The sequence below is a fragment of the Coenobita brevimanus genome, chromosome 60 (assembly GCF_032717465.1).
Source record: "Coenobita brevimanus isolate Jiangsu-jjx chromosome 60, ASM3271746v2, whole genome shotgun sequence".
NCBI lineage: Eukaryota > Metazoa > Arthropoda > Malacostraca > Decapoda > Coenobitidae > Coenobita > Coenobita brevimanus.
This window is the reverse complement of record NC_137013.1, coordinates 28,079,260-28,095,855: the sequence shown is the minus strand read 5'-3', so window position 1 is coordinate 28,095,855 and position 16,596 is coordinate 28,079,260. Positions and strand designations below refer to the sequence as shown.

The 16,596-nt window shown below is 41.0% G+C and overlaps 1 pseudogene; it reads right to left on the bottom strand.

Annotated features, from left to right (window-relative positions):
- Positions 1–11,911: 11,911 nt before the first annotated feature.
- Positions 11,912–12,030, bottom strand: LOC145403421 (5S ribosomal RNA; annotated as a pseudogene).
- Positions 12,031–16,596: the final 4,566 nt, after the last annotated feature.

Below are 16,596 nucleotides of genomic sequence, written 5' to 3'. Positions count from 1 at the left end.
TATTCCTTCCTCTCGTCTTTCCCTTCTTCTATTCCTCCATCTTACTTGAATTCTAATTCTGGCCACCACCAAGTAGTGGTCAGAAAGTCCACTCCCCCAACCTCTTTAAGCTCTTGCATCCATTACACATCTTCACATCCTTTCATCCACACGCACATAATCAGTCATTGCCTTCCTTTCATTCAGTTCACCACCCAGCCTTCTCATCACTTGCCACGTATACCTGTGGATCATTTTATGCCTGAATAGGGTATTGGCTATCACCAACCCCCTCCCAGCACAAATGTCCACTAACGCACTGCCATTCTCATCTATCTCAGCAGGCACATCCCACTCACCAACTATTCCATCCACCTTCACATTCCCAACTTTACCATTCATATCACCGATCAAAAACACTCTCTCATTCCTTCCAAACTTTTCCATGCACACTTCTACATTTGTCCAGAACTCTTCTCTCACTCTTCTAGCACGAACTTGCGTTGGCGCATACACACACACAATCGTCCACATTTGTATTCCAACTTTACCCACACAATCCTTGACCCAACTGATCCATACTGTCTTATGCTCTTCTTCCATCTTTTACTCACAACTATACATACTCCTTCCTTTTGCCCTCTTATTCTCACCTACTCCTGCACATATACCCCATCCATACTCCCATTCTCTCACACTTTTTCCTCTCCATTTTGTTTTAGTTATTCCACATACATCCACTTTCGTACCCTCAAGCACCTGGACAATCTCTCTGTCTTTCACCTCATCATACACTGTATATATGTTACAGGGAATTAGTGTAACCAGTGATTTCATGAAATCCTTAGGGAATTCTTGAAATGAGTAAATTAGGATGGGTTAAGTAAGGTTAAGTTAATTAGGTTGTGGTTAGGTTAGGCTGGGATAATCTAGGTTAGGTTTAGGTTAGGTTAGTTAGGTTAATTTAGATGAATGCTAAGTCATGTTAAGCATTTATCTAAATTAACCAACCCATAACTAACCTAGCTTAACCTAACCTAAACTTAACCTAGATTATCCCAGCCTAACCTAACAACAGCCCAAATTAACCTAACCTTAATTAACCCATCTAAATTTAAACTCATTTCTTGAATTCCTTAGGGATTTAATTAAATTACTGATTACACAAGTTTTATGTAACATATATATACTTCATATATACTTCCAGCCGTCTTTCAATAGTCTGAGTTCCTACACCTCAAAGAGTGTAGTATGGGACTGGCCGTTATTTTCACTATCTTTGAGTACGTCTACCCCTCACCATACATTTGGGATCCATGGAGACAAAACATTTTTTTACCTGTCACATCTCTTAACCCCTAGATGTCAACTCATCTTCAGGCAAATAAAAACATCCCTAGGTCTGTAGATGGTCATGTCCATGGGTAAGGACAAGAAGATAACTTGTGGCACGTGATGCAGGATGTATTCGTGCTTGTGGGCACAGCCCTGACTTTGACTTCGCTCTCAGCTTGATAACTCCTTCATTACTAGATAAACTAGACGCAGTTGCATCCGAGAACACCCTGTAGCACTATCACTGAGCCCTTTCCTAGTATCCTTGGAAAGAGGCTTGGCAAGGGTGGATGAGGCAAGGGGTCCACGTGAGCCGGGAACGGAATCGGACGAGAGGTTTAAGAAACCATCGCCCTACACCTTCAAAGGCGGTGGCTCAGTTGGTAGAGAGTTGGCCTGCATTCTAATGGACCTGGGTTCAAATCACACTGGGGCAGGGAACAGTTTAACGATTTGAATTTCATAAAATCAGACTTTACTGATCTACCAGAAGACCTGCTGACATGTCGTAAAAATACCCCCGCTAATATCAATACACCAGTCCTGTATGAGACAGCCCTAGCATGTATTCAGTATGGACAGTGGGTGTTAGCACCGAAGTGGTGACAAGTAGAGGTGTGTGGTACGAAGGAGGACTACTGGGCCTTGAAAGCAGGCTGTGAAGCCTATCCCCAGAGTTGGTCACACACACAAAAAAAAAAGACGCATGAGGTATGTTTGCCTCAGGTGGCAGGAGTCAATCCCGACTGTCCCCCGGCGGCTAGGGGTTAAAGGATATATATTTTTGCCTGTAGTGGAGGGGATATACCAATAAGTTCAAGAAACACTTGTTTTACCAATAAGTACAAGAAACACATGTTTCTAACTTCCAAAAGACTTATGGCTATATTATTACAGTGTACCAATACACATCTGGGTTGTGATTGAAGGTATGTAAACACGCACAAAAAGAACATTTGTTTCTAACATCCAAGAGACTTAGAGCTATATTATTGGTACCCATAGTATGCATCTGGATGATAGGTGAAGGGATGTAAACTCAAAAACAATTGTTTCTAACTTCTAAAAGATTTGTGGCTATATTATCATTACATACTGGTTTGCATCTGACTCATGAATGAAGGGATGTAAACATAAGAAAAAACACTTGTTTCTAACTTCCAAGGGATTAGGGCTGCATTATTAAAACTAGAAATGTGAAGGTGTTCACAAGCCTTCAGTTTTCTTTATAATTTTCAAAGCATGTGATGATGGTATAACATGTCTGTCCTTTCTGTGTCATTGTTATGTAATTTTGGGATACAGGCTCATCACATCTTAAAACTGCAGGTTTTCCTAATATGTCTGATAAAAATTAGAAGCTTGCTTACACCCTCATGCTTAGTGTTGATAATAGGGTTGTTAATCACTTTCGTAAGTGGTTTCAGATACACTGAATAAACTTATATGACACCCAAGCATTAGTCAGAATAAATTAGAATGTATGTCCTTGGGGTGAAGGAGTTAACAATGGATCATGAACTACGGGGGATCTCTCCAGAGCTGATTCAAATTGTCTGACAGTGGCAAGAATAAAATTTGAGAAGCATTATATAGAGGAAATTAAACTAAACATTTCAAATGAAAAGTGTATTCGTCCATCCATCCATCATCCAATCCTTTGTTGCCCCATGAGGAGTGGAGGATCCCAGGGTTAGGCAAGCTGGTCCTGACATGTAAGATGAGAGTGACCAGCCTCACTTATCCCTGAATGGCATTACGTGAGCAATAAACCCCAGCCACCCCGTGGATATAAACCTGCGCTGGCTGAGTCTGATTGGAGCACCTTAATTACCCACTAAACCACCAGGCACCATAATTTGATTATGTGGTAACCACCTAGCATAGTAAATGGTTCCTGGTGTACAGGAAACCATTTGGCTTGTCATTCAGTGTAGAGTCACCCATAGGCAGAAGGAAGGGGAAAGAATGAAGGAAAGAAAGACAGAAAAGGAAGGAAGGACGAAAGGAAAGGGCAGACACCCAAAGCAGCACTACATCGAGTGAGTGGATGGTGAGTGCCCCCATTTTCCCTTACCTTTAACAGTCTGAAAAGTGGCACTATGATAGTTGTTTCAGAGAGAGAGAGAGCATTCATAAGAACTTGTCATTTACATTTTTAAAAAATAACATTGTATCCTGTCTTCCCTCATCACGATGTTGTATCTTGCATTTTTTGAGTTGAGTGGAGTCACTTTGGATTGTACTACTAGTGGAAAAATATTTGCATAAAACATAAAAAACACCAGACATAAGAAGCAAGACCTGTCTGTGAAACTTATGGTTGTCCCTCGTTAGAACTACCATTGAGGTAAATGCAGTATTTGCAGGATCCTGAAAAAACACAAATACAAACTGTAGTGTTTTGCATGGACCATCACTCACAGGTGATGGTCCATACAGACAGAGGCACCAACAAAGTAATATTCAGCAGGCACATAAATAAATGAAAATGTTCCTTCATTTGCTATGCCAGTTTCTTGGAAGACATGAAGAAAATATGTTCCTTCATTTGCTATGCCAGTTTCTTGGAAGACATGAAGAAAATATTAAATTGGAAAATTATGTTTGAATATGATTTGAGAAAGAGAGAAGGGAAATTTTGTTTAGCAAGCAAGTCTGTTGGTTGCTCATTTGGATGGTGTCGGAAGAGCTTTCACCTTACTGCCAGTAATCACTCTCTACTCGGCAGTAGATGGGAATACAAATGTGTTATTTTCATCTGAACTACAGTAATGCCAAACCTGAGGTATGTCTTCATTCACAACAGACATCTCTTCTGCCCACATCATTATTTTTCTATTATTATTATTATTATTATTATTATTATTATTTATTATTATTTTTTTTTTTTTTTTTTTTTTTTTTTTTTATCTGTCAAAGCACATGATTTAACTTTCTTCCCTTTACCAGTATATTTTATCCGAGTGCTTTAGTGCACTACATTACATATACTTTAAAATGTTTTTATAATGTTATCCACTCACTCGATATACTGCTGCTTTGGGTGTCTGCCCATTCCTCTCTTCCATCCTTCCTCTTCTGTCTTTCTTTCCTTCACTCTTTTCCTTTTCTTCTACCTGCGGGTGACTTTACACTCCCTCTTCTGTCTTCCTTTCCTTCATTCTTTCCTCTTCCTTCTTTCTATGGGTAACTCTACACTGAGTGACAAGCCAAATGGTTTCCCGTACACCAGGAAACTATTTACCACGCTGGGTGGTAACCATATAACAACATTGTGGCGCATGGTGGTTTAGTGGGTAATGAAGGTGCTCCAATCAGATTGAGCCTGTGTAGGTTTATATCCAAGGGATGGTTGTGATTTATTGCTCACGTAATGCCTCTCAGGGATGAGTGAGGCTAGTCACTCTCATCTTAAGTGTCAGGACCAACTTGCCTAGGCCTGGGGTCCTACACTCTTCATGGGGCGACATAGGATTGGATGGTGGATGGATGGATATACAGTAAAAGCTCGATTAACCAGGACACACAGGGATTCTTCCATTCTTGATATGAATTTTCTGGATAACCGAATGTTACTCTTAGAAATTTTCTGGGAGGTCAAACAAATGAAATAGGACCAAACTTTGGACTGTATTTCATAAAGTACATTATTCAGTATTAGATACAGTAGAGGTACACTACGATACACAAAAAGACAGCAAGAGAAATTGTACAGGACTGAACACAAACCAGCAATCATTACCAAAAATTAGTTAAAGAAAAATTTAGCATATGTTACAGGCCAAATAATTTTGAAAACTTAGCTGCATACACTATTTCATCGTGTACTGTACAGAACTAATCAATAATTATAGGGGTATCATCAGGATCATGAGATGAGGATTCAGACAGTGGAGGAGAAGGAGAAGTGGAAGGAATATTTTCGACCCCATGCCGGATCGAATTTGCGTTCTGGTTATACGGATGTTCCGATGCATCGGATGCCGGTTAATTGAGCTTTTACTATAAATAAGTAACCATGGATCTTTGTACAGTTAAGCAAAGAAAATCATAAACACAAGTTAGTGTGGGTGTGATATACCTTATTTAGGTGCAATGTACCATACACTCCTACATTGTCATTTATGGACCATGGCTTATAATGTGTGGTAGGAGGAAAGTTACATCACTACATTATAACCAGTGCCACAACTTTATACTCATTTTTATTGTATTGTATCACTGATATTCACCATCCTTAATCGTATCATCATGATACAGAGTAGTTTAAAGACCTGAGGAATATATTGTAAATATACTGAAGAAAAATTACATCAGGGGGAGGGGAAACAAAATCCTTATCCCTCCACCAAGACCTACAGAAGGGTAGACACATGCCACATGGTGAGCTGATTGGTGCTTCCACAGCACTGCCATGGCTACTGGTTTCGGCTGCATCAATGTACATACAGGTATGCCTCGATATACGATACCCCTAGATGCGATACCCCGGCTTGACGATGAGGGTAGAAATACCACCATACCCTGCCTAACGATGGCCAAACCCCGGTTTAACGATGGGTGTTGATTTTTTTTTTTTACTGATTTTGATTATATTTTAGGCTGAAATTGTATGGTTATATTGAGTTATAAACTGTTTTTAGACTTAGATTAATGTATTTTAGCCATAGGTGAGGTGAACATTGTCATTTTGGGGTACAGTGTACAGTACTAAGCATGATTTTTTCCAGACTTATATTTGATGATTTTCTGATTTTATTGTTGGTTTTAGTGAGTTATTTACAGGTGTTAGGCTTGGGTTAGCTTCTTTTACAGCAGTTAGACAATTTAGATTCATTTTAAACTTGTTTTTGGACCCATTTGGGTGAGTTTAGGACTTGGTTGGGGGAAACCCAAGACTCAAAACACATCCCTATACTTTACGCGTTAAATCAACCCCGCAATACGATATCCCGCCTAATGATGGGTTTTTACCTAACCAATTGCACCGTTAAACCGGGGTATGCCTGTACAGTAGAACCTCGGTCCTCGAACACAGTCCATTCTGGAAGGATGTTCCAGGACTGAATTGGTCGAGGACCAAACTAATTTTCCCCATAAGAAATAATGTAAATCATTTTAATCCGTTCCAAGACCCTAGATGCTTACCTATTTAAGTTTCAGCACTGGTACCAGGGCTTTCCTTTATGAGGTGACTGTATATTTCTCTTGCCTTTTCACAAATTATATCCTCACTAACACTCTCCTGCTAACTGTGTCTCATTGATGAAGATAAGCAATAATTTTTCCACTTCTTCAATTATTTTTGGCACTACTTTCCTCTTTTCACTGCCAGTAGCAGTACTGGATGAACTTGCTTTCTTTGGAGCCATTATTAGGGGCTAATACTGCACTGAATCAAGAAAAATGTGAAGCACAGCAGGACGACCACATTGACGAACAACAAAGGTGGACGCGTGACTGTTGGTCGGCTTGTCGCTCGGGTCCTCCGTCGGCCAGCTTCCCTTTGTTTGGCTACGTTCGGGTTGGTCGAGGTCCAATATTTTGGTTGACCTCTGGAGCAAAAATTTCTTGAATTTTTTGGTTGAGGTCCGATTTGTTCAACATGTGAGACGTTCGAGGTCCGAGGTTCCACTGTATAGTGATTTTAGCAGATTTGTACATTACAGGTCAACTCTGGAACTGTCTCCCTCTGTCTGTATTTCCTACTGCCCATGACATCCAGTCTTTCAATGCAGTGTGTCCAGACATCTCAGAATGAACGGATCTTGAAATTGGCCCTTTTTTTTTTTATCTTGTTTTTGTTTTTTCTTGGAGGGAACAACTTGCGGGCTCCTGGCTTTTTGTTCCTTCTTCCTTGCATAAAGACAGGAGACATCACCTTCTACGGACCAAGGCAACTCCACCCTACGGTTTAATTGTTTAGTTTCGTTTTTGAAGGCTCCAACATGCTTGCATGCGTCGGCCTTGGTCACCTAATGATGGCTTTCCATGCTGCTCAATCTGTGGCAGCTCCCCTGTTCAGTCCCTTAACACTGAGGTCACACTTAATGACCTTGTCCCACATTTTTTTTGGTCTGCCCCTTGCATTTCCATCCCCAATATTAATGCTTCTCACTTTCTGCACCCAATTATCATCCCCTATCCTCTCCACATGCCCAGGCCACCTCAATCTACCTCTCCTCAACACAACACCAATTCACTCCAGTCTCATCCTACCTCTTAACTCATCCATCGTAAACCCATCCGCCCCCCAGGCTTTGCACGCAGGGACGCACTGCACATCCACCTAATCATTGTCATTTCTGTACATTTGAGCCTGTGAATTCACTCTTCCTTTACTGCCAGGGTCTCACAACCATACAGTATTACACTCCTAACACATGATGCATGCAAAGATCCTTAGCACGTAGGGAGAGCCCTCTCAGAGTCAGATGAGGCAACAGCTCCCTGAACTTCTTCCAACCACTTCTCACCTTAGCTACAGAGCTAGCTCCAGCCCCACCTCCAGCACATAACATGTCTCCCAAATAACAAAACTTCCACCCACTCAAAAGACTCACCGGCAGATTCAATCCTTTCATGCCTGACAGTCTCCACCTGCTCTCCCTGACACACCTCACACATAAAATCAGCATTATCTAGCAGTCTACCTCTGATACCACTACATATCTTATGCACCCGCTTATCATAAACATGGCATAAGATGGAATTACTTCCCACGCCTTTGTGGCAAATTGCACATGGCCACTCTCCCACTTCTTTGACAGTGCTGACCCCAGCCCTAGATAGCATCACTTTTGTGTTATCTGCATTTACTCTTAAGCCCTTGTGCCCCTTACCATCTCTGCACTTCCTAAATCTTTCCTCCGCCTCCCTTTCATTCTCTGCAATCAACACCAAATCATCAGCATACAACATCTCTCATGGGTGTCCATATCTGAAGTCGTGAGAGGACTTCGAGTACCATGATGAACAACAAGGGACTCAAAACTGACCCCTGATGTACACCAACATTCATGGAAAACTCATCACTCAAATCTCCATTATCCTACAGTGTAATGTCCATGATTAAAGGACGGACCATACGTTGACGACTAAGGAACGGACAAAGGACATTCTGAGGGTGGGGACATGGAATGTGAGAGGAGTGAATGATGAAGTGAAAGAGAGAGAGATTGTTCAGGTGCTTGAGGATGCAAGAGTGGATATATGTGGATTGACTGAAACTAAATGGGAAGGTGAAAGGGTGAAAGAGTGGGAATATGGTTTAGGGTATATGTGCGAGAGTTAATGTGAATGAGAGGGCGAGAGAAGGAGTATGTCTGATGATATGCAAGATGTGGAAGGAGAATATAAGAGAGTATGGAACAGTGGGTGCAAGGATTGTATGGGTGAGGATGAAAGTAGGTATACAAGCGTGGGCGATTGTATGTGCATATGCGCTGACAGAGGACCAAGTGGCAAGAGTGAAAGATGAGTTTTGGGCGAGTGCAGAAGCATGTATGGACAAATTTGAGAGTAGCGAGAGAGTGCTTTTGATTGGAGACATGTATGGTAAAGTTGGGAACGTACGAGTGGATGGAGTGGTTGGTCAGTGGGGAATGGTATTGCTTTGGTGGACATCTGTGCTGGTAAGGGATTGGCAATAGCTAACACCTACTTTCGGCATAAGATGATCCACAGGTATACATGGAGAGTAACAAGGAGGATAGATAGTGAACTTGTTGAACGAAAGGCAATAATAGACTACGTGTGTGTGGATGAGCGAATGAGAAGACAAGTGTTGGATGCAAGAGTGTGGAGAGGGTGGGGGAATGGAGTCTCAGACCATCACTTAGTGATGGCCAAGGTAAAGCTGCAAAGAAAATGGGTGAAGAGACGAAGAGGGAGACAGGAGGAAACAGCTCCTATGAGAAGAGTGGAGAAGTTGCAAGATAGTGAGAAAATGGCAGAATATAAGAGCATAGTGGAAGAAAGATTGGGAAGGTATGAGTTCGAGCAGATGGATGGGGTGTAAGATATTCACGGAAGAGATAGGCGCAGCATGTGAGGTGGTTTGTGGAGTTAGGAGGAGATGCAAGGGTGTGCAAGGGACAGCATGGTGGAATGATGAGGTGAAACGAGCTGTGGAACAAAAGAAGAAGGCATATACTGTACTGAATGCCTAGTGAGCGGAGGTAGGGGAGAAGATGACAGAGAGAAGAGAGAGGTATATGTGAGCAGGAGAAGGGAGGTGAAGAGACTGGTGAAGGAGAGTAAGAAGAAAGTGGATGAAGAATTTGGGAGGAATCTGAGTGTGAAATGGAGGGAGTGTAAGAAATTGTTTTGGAAGGAGGTAGAGAAAGTAAGGCAGTGTGAAAGGGGAAATAGTTGGGGAGTGAAAGATAGGAGTAACAGATTGTTGGTGGAGAAGAGAGAGAAATTGAGGAGATGGAAGGAGCACTTTGAGGATTTGTTGAATGTAGAGAGTGAGAGCAGTGCGAGTATAAGTTGTTGGGGAATGGCTGGGAGAAGAGATGAGTGGAGGGAGGAAGAGATCAGTAGGGCGGAAGTAGTGGAAGCAATGAAGAAGATCAAGATGGGAAAGGCCCCAGAAATTGATGGAGTGTGTGGTGAAATGCTGAGGTATGGGGGTGATTTTGTTGTGGGGTGGATATGGAAGTTGTGTAGATTGGCTTGGGAAGAGGGAAGGGTTTCAGAGGACTGGAAATCAGGTATAATTGTTCCTTTATACAAAGGAAAAGGGGAGAGAGAAGTATGTGGTAACTATAGGGGTATTTGCCTTCTTAGTGTGACGGGAAAAATGTATGGTAGAATACTCATTGATAGGGTTAGACATATGACAGAGGAACTAGTTGGAGATGAACAAGGGGGATTTAGGAAGGGAAAAGGGTGTGTAGATCAGATATTTGTTCTAAGATGTTTAGTGGAGAAGTATCTGGAGAAGGGAGAGAAAGTGTATGGTGCCTTCATGGTCTTGGAGAAAGCTCATGACAGAGTAGATAGGCAAGGTATGTGGAAGGTATTAAGAATATATGGAGTGAAGGGGAAGTTGTTGAATGCTGTGAAGAGTATGTATGAAGGAGCTAGGGCTACCGTGCTAGTGGATGGTGAGCTGGGTGAGTTCTTTGATCTCAATGTGGGACTGAAACAGGGTTGTGTGATGTCTTCATGGCTGTTTAATATATACATGGATGGGGTTGTAAAGGAGGTGCAAGGTAGGGCAGTGGATGTGGGGGTGGCTCTAATGAATGAGAGTGAGATTTGGAAGATTCCAATGTTTCTGTTTCCTGATGATAGTGTTTGTTGAGTGAAGATGAATGGAAGTTGCAAAGTTTGGTGAATGAATTTGGGAGAGTGTGTAGGAAGAGGAATCGGAAAGTTAATGTAAACAAGAGTAACATTATGGTGTTTGAAAGGAATGAAGTCACAGAATGTACAGTGAGGTTGGCTGGTGAGGATATGGAGAATGTGAGTGCATTCAAGTACTTAGGTAGTGTGATGAGCAAGGATGGAACGTTGGGGGATAAAGTGCGTGAAAGGGTACAGCAGGGAAAGAAGGTTGTTGGTTCACTGAAGCAGTGATGAGAAATAGGGAGGTGAGTATGGAAGTTAAGAAGTCACTGCATGATAGTATTGTGTTCCCTACCCTGACGTATGGAAGTGAGGCGTGGGCCTTGCAAGAGGGGAACAAGTCAAGAGTGAGAGCAGTGGAAATGAGTTACTTGAGAGGAGCATGTGGAGTGACATGGAGGGACAGGTTGACGAATGAAGAAGTGAAGGAACGTTGTGGGGAGGATGTGGATGTGGTTGGGAAGATTAGGAGAAATACACCGAGGTGGTTTGAACATGTGGAGAGAATGGAGAATGAACGACTGACTAAGAGGGTGTATATAGGTGAGGTGGAGGGAGGGAGAGGGAGGGGTAGACTGAGGATGAGGTGGAGGGTTGGAGTTGAGAGGTATATGAGGAAGGGGAGAGTGATTTGGGGGGAGGGTAGTCAAATGGTGGGTGACAGAGTGACTTGGAGGCGTTTTGTGTGCAGCCACCCTTTGCAGGATTAGGGCATCGGGCTATAGATAGATAGATAGATAGATAGATATTTATCATTGATTATATTATAAATAATACCATATTTTTTTAAGTGACAGGAATTTAAGTTTGTTATCTGCCCTTCGTCATGCATGATGCTTCATGCCTCGGATGTGTAGTTACTGTTATATTTCATTACAAACTGGATTGAACTTTTATTAATGTGGAAAAGGATGAGGATGATAACTAGAGCAAGACTTCGTCTGGGATTAAGGCTTCAGACTTTACATACATTGAGAGAGAGAGAGAGAGAGAGCAAGAAATAATGCATAGTCCTGCAGAGTTCAGTGTTTTCTTCTTCAGCCCAAAGACATCATTTACAGGCATACCTCAACTTACGAGCATTCAAGATCCGAGCATTTCAAAGATTTTCATTCATTCATTCATTGCCAGACGCCATGTATCCCAAACGGGGTGGCCAAGGGCTTAGAGTTAATTGTTTTACAGGGAGGGGCATTAATCCTCCACCAACCCCACTTGACACGTAGGGAGAACGTTATGCCAACAGCATCTGGTGTTCCCAGGCGGTCACCCATCCAAGTACTAACTAGACCCAATGTTGCTTAACTTCGCTGATCGGACGGGAAGCGGTGTACTCAATGTGGTATGGCCGTAGCTGACATGAAAAAAATAACGAACATTTCATAGGTAGGAACGTAACCACGAAAAACTAATTTAGTTTGTAGCAGCCCGTTGCGACCACTTTTGAATGTGGCAGGTGACAGTAGTTGCGATACGGGTCGCTAGGTGGCAGTGTGGGTGCTAGGGGGCTAACCTGCCATCTTTTGTTTTTGTTTTTGTTTTGTTTTGTTCACGTGGAGCAGAGAGGATCACCGCTTATTGTACTTTTAGTACTTCCACTCCATTTAATATGGCTGATAAATGCAGGAAAATGACTGTCAAGGGGTTAACAGGTGCCTTTGGAATAATAAAGAAAGGGCTTGCTTCCTTTGAAGAACAGGATCCGAATGCCGACCGGTTTGGCAGTCTGTGCTGTTGTGCATGATGCCCTGGCCTGCTATCCTCTCATCCTTGAAGAGAAAAAGAACGCTTCCCAGCCATCAATCATGAGGTTTTTCCCAAGGGTGGAAATGAAATTAGATGAACCACAGCCTCCAGCCTCCTATGCTGAGCCTTCAGCCTCCTTTGCTGAGCCTTCAGCCACATCCTTTCAGTGTTCTTCTCCTAAAAATCCCAACTCTCCCACTGCTTTCTCCTCACCCGCATCTTCCAACTAACTCCACTCCTCACCTGGCTCCTCTCACTTCCTGCAAGTCCTGCTATGTCAGATCTTAGATGAGCTACAGTAGTGTTTATAAAATAAGTCAGTTATCGCTTATGTCCAGTGTATATTTACAACTAATGAAACAAAATGAAATGCTTGCCACATCCACATGTTTGCAGGTGGCAAACGTTCCATTATCTTTCGTCAGTAGTAAATAGGCATTGGACAATAGCAGGAACAGAGTTATGTCTTATACTGTATGTTTTTCTTGTGTATTTCTTGTGTTAATTTATGTATTTATATTTAATAATACAATATAAACTGCTTAAGAACATTTAAAACCCTACCGACAGATCAGTGAACAGTACAGTGTTTTTTATGTTGTATGTGTAGTCCTGTAAGGGATTATCATTTTGTGAACAAAATCAACATGTGAATGGCCTCTTGGAACCAATTATGTTTATAAGTTGAGGTATTTCTGTATATTTTATTTTTACCACCTCCTGATGATTTTATTAAGTTTTAAGAGAAAATTAGTAGTGAAGAGGTTGGAAACTGTGCATTAGCCCTTTGGCATCTTGATCCTCTCCCTAAGCTGAATAAAATACTCTAAAGGTAGAAAGAATAAGCTAAATTTATATATCATGGGATACAAGGGATTATGGTGATTGAGGTGACAATGGCAAAATTTGTTTAATCTTTGTGCCCCCTTATTGCTCCTTTAAGTCACCATTTTGGGTCTCTTTGCCTCACAATAGGTAATAGGGATTGGCTGTAGTTGTGTGTGTTTTATGAGGAACAGGAAATAACATCATTATTATTGTTGTCATTCAAACCCTAATTCCAGTCTAATTAATGGGATGAGGTGTGATTCTGAGTCAAATAAAGAGAACTCTTGAACTGTTAGGCAGCATGCTTAGTGAACTGAGCCACAGTCATTCACGTCTCACTTGAGCTTTCATAATCCCAGCTCTGCCTCACAAATAACACCATAAGTAGGTAAAAAGTAATTCATATACAATATGTATTTGTGGGAATCTGATTAAGTGGAGTATGAATTAGCAAAGTTTCATGGTATACATTCATTAGTTATTATAATATATATGTCTGAATACTCAAGAACAGTGCTGAACCCTTTTATAAGCCTTCGTATAACCTGAACATTCATAATGACATTTTTTTTCTCTTTCCTTTTCGGTCTGTCATGTCCAAAGTTTCTTTTATCCTAATCTACCCAAACTTTGACTGCAGACATCCTGATGATTCAGCTTCTACTCACCACATATTGTAAATTACCATCCAGTGCATCTCAAGTCTCCACTCATTGTCATTTCATTTGTTTCTTCCCTGTCATCACTATCACCATCATTACCTCTTTACTGACTGGCTGACCTTATGCTGTATTTTTATTCACTACAGTATATGCACGATCCACCACACCTTCCATCTCCACCCAGTGTCATATGCAGTGTCTTTTACATACTGTCAAGGATGGCCCAGGGAGATTGTGCTGAAAGGGGGAGGGGGGGACCTCAGTTTTGACCAATTAGCTGTCTGTTACTATCATATTTGACCAACTACAGATAATGAGGATTATAAAAATGACCAAAAATTTATTACCTATGCATTTGGAACATTTATTCACCAAGGAATGAAAAGAAACTAAAATGTCTCAGAAGTAAAACTTTTAATTTCATTTGCAATATACTTTGAGATTGCGTGTTTCAAGCTTTCAGCTACAGTACTTATTTTTAACATTAGTTTTCCATATATATATTTTTAACAAAATGCATAGTTTCTGTTTGTATTACACAAAATAGTCAATACTGATATACTTCAAACATTCACCAGAGAAATAAATAAACTTCCTAAAGTTTCATTTAAGAGAAAAAAAAAATGAAAGAGTTGAAGTTAAGAAAAACTTAAATACAGTAATCTTCAGTTATCTTAGGAATAAACAGAATTTACTTATGGTAAAATCAGTTACTGGAGATCAATATGGATTTTTATCTGTTGACTGGATTAAGCTACTAACATCACTATTTGCTGCAAAAGCAACTTTTTTTTTTTTTTTCTAACCCTGAGCCAAACATTTGAGGGAATGACCCTCCCCCTCACCTCACCAAGTCAGACTATCCATGCGTACTGTTCTGCTGTTATGTCCACATGAAATTACAGAAAAAAATAGAATGATAAAATTTCATTGCCACCCCTACATCTGATTTACCAGTTTCTCCCAATTTACTGTATCAGTTGCATGAAAAAGATTGTAATATTTTGGACCACATCTCTTGACTTATAACTATGACTGCTTTAATTGATTTCTTGTGTATCTTTACTGTCGTCATTTCAGAGACTCACCAGTTGGGTTATACACTGTGCCATATTCCACACTTGCTCTCTGCTCACATCTGACTCATGGTTCTCTGTTCTCTCACATTGCGCTCATCACTGATATCCGTATCATCCTGAATGATTATGAATCTTATATACTGTATATATATATATATATATATATATATATATATATATATATATATATATATGGAGCCTCTGTGGTACAGTGGTAAAGTGTGCGTTTTCGTGCACTGGAGAACGGGTTTGCGCCCCGCCAGGGTAATAAACTTTGGGAGCGTTCTTCTGGCCACATACTACTTTGGCGGACACCAGGGCTGCTGTGGTTGAACCAGTGTTGCATACTGTAAAGTATGCTTGCACCCAGTCGTCTTGCGTGGGCTGATTAGGCTACACTTGGTTCACAGACTACACACACATCCAAAGCCACTTCCACACTACAATTACACTTACAAGCACTTCTAACCCTACATACAATCTCTGCCAGACAGCCTAAGCCACTTGGTAGAGATACATTGGCAGGATAGGCCGGTCCTGCAGTGGACACACAAATGGCTGATGAGATGAGATGAGATATATATATATATATATATATATATATATATATATATATATATATACAGTAAGACATCACTATAATGGACTAATTGGGGCCCAAGCCAGTCTGAAAAACGCGAAATTCCGATAAAAGCGACATCCGGACTTCCCCCTGCTAATCCGGACTTTTTCCGATATATCAGACATTAGTCCGGATCGTATGAACGTTTTTAAACTGTTTGTACTGTGCTATAACTTCACTACATTAATCAAATGGTACAATATATATAGTAATACTGTACTGTACACTGATTAACATGTCTTTTACTTACCTTCTTGTGGTGAGCATACCTGATGTGGTCAGGCAGTCCGGACTGCTTCTGGCTTTATCGGACTTTTTCATATACAGTATATAAGAATTTAGTCCAGCAGCTCCTCGAGTCCAATAAAAATGAATTCCGATCTATTGAAGTCCGTCATATTGAGGTTTTACTGTATACTGTATATATAGATATATATATATATATATATATATATATATAGTAAGACCTCTTTATAACAGACTAATTGGGGGTCAAACCATTCCGAAAAAAGTGAAATTCTGATAAAAGCGACACCCGGACTTCCCCCTGCTAATCCGGACTTTTTCCGATATATCAGACATAAGTCTGGATTGCACCAATGGTTTTTGCAGTACTGTACTGTTATACCTTCACTACATTACTCAAGTGGTATATATAAAAATACAGTACAGTACACTGATGAACATGTCTTTTATTTCCCTTATTGTGGTGAACATAGCTGAAGTGGTCAGGCAGTCTGGACTGCTTCTGGCTTTATCAGATATGTTCCGATATATAGAAATTTAGTCCAGTAGCTCCTCGAGTCCGATAAAAGTGAATTCCGGTCTATTGAAGTCTGTTATATCAAGGTTTTACTGTATATATATATTCATTCATTCACTGCCAGACGCCATGTATCCCAAACGGGGTGGCCAAGGGCCCAGAGTTAACTGTTCTACAGGGAGGGGCACCAATCCTCCACCAACCCCACTTGACATGTAGGGA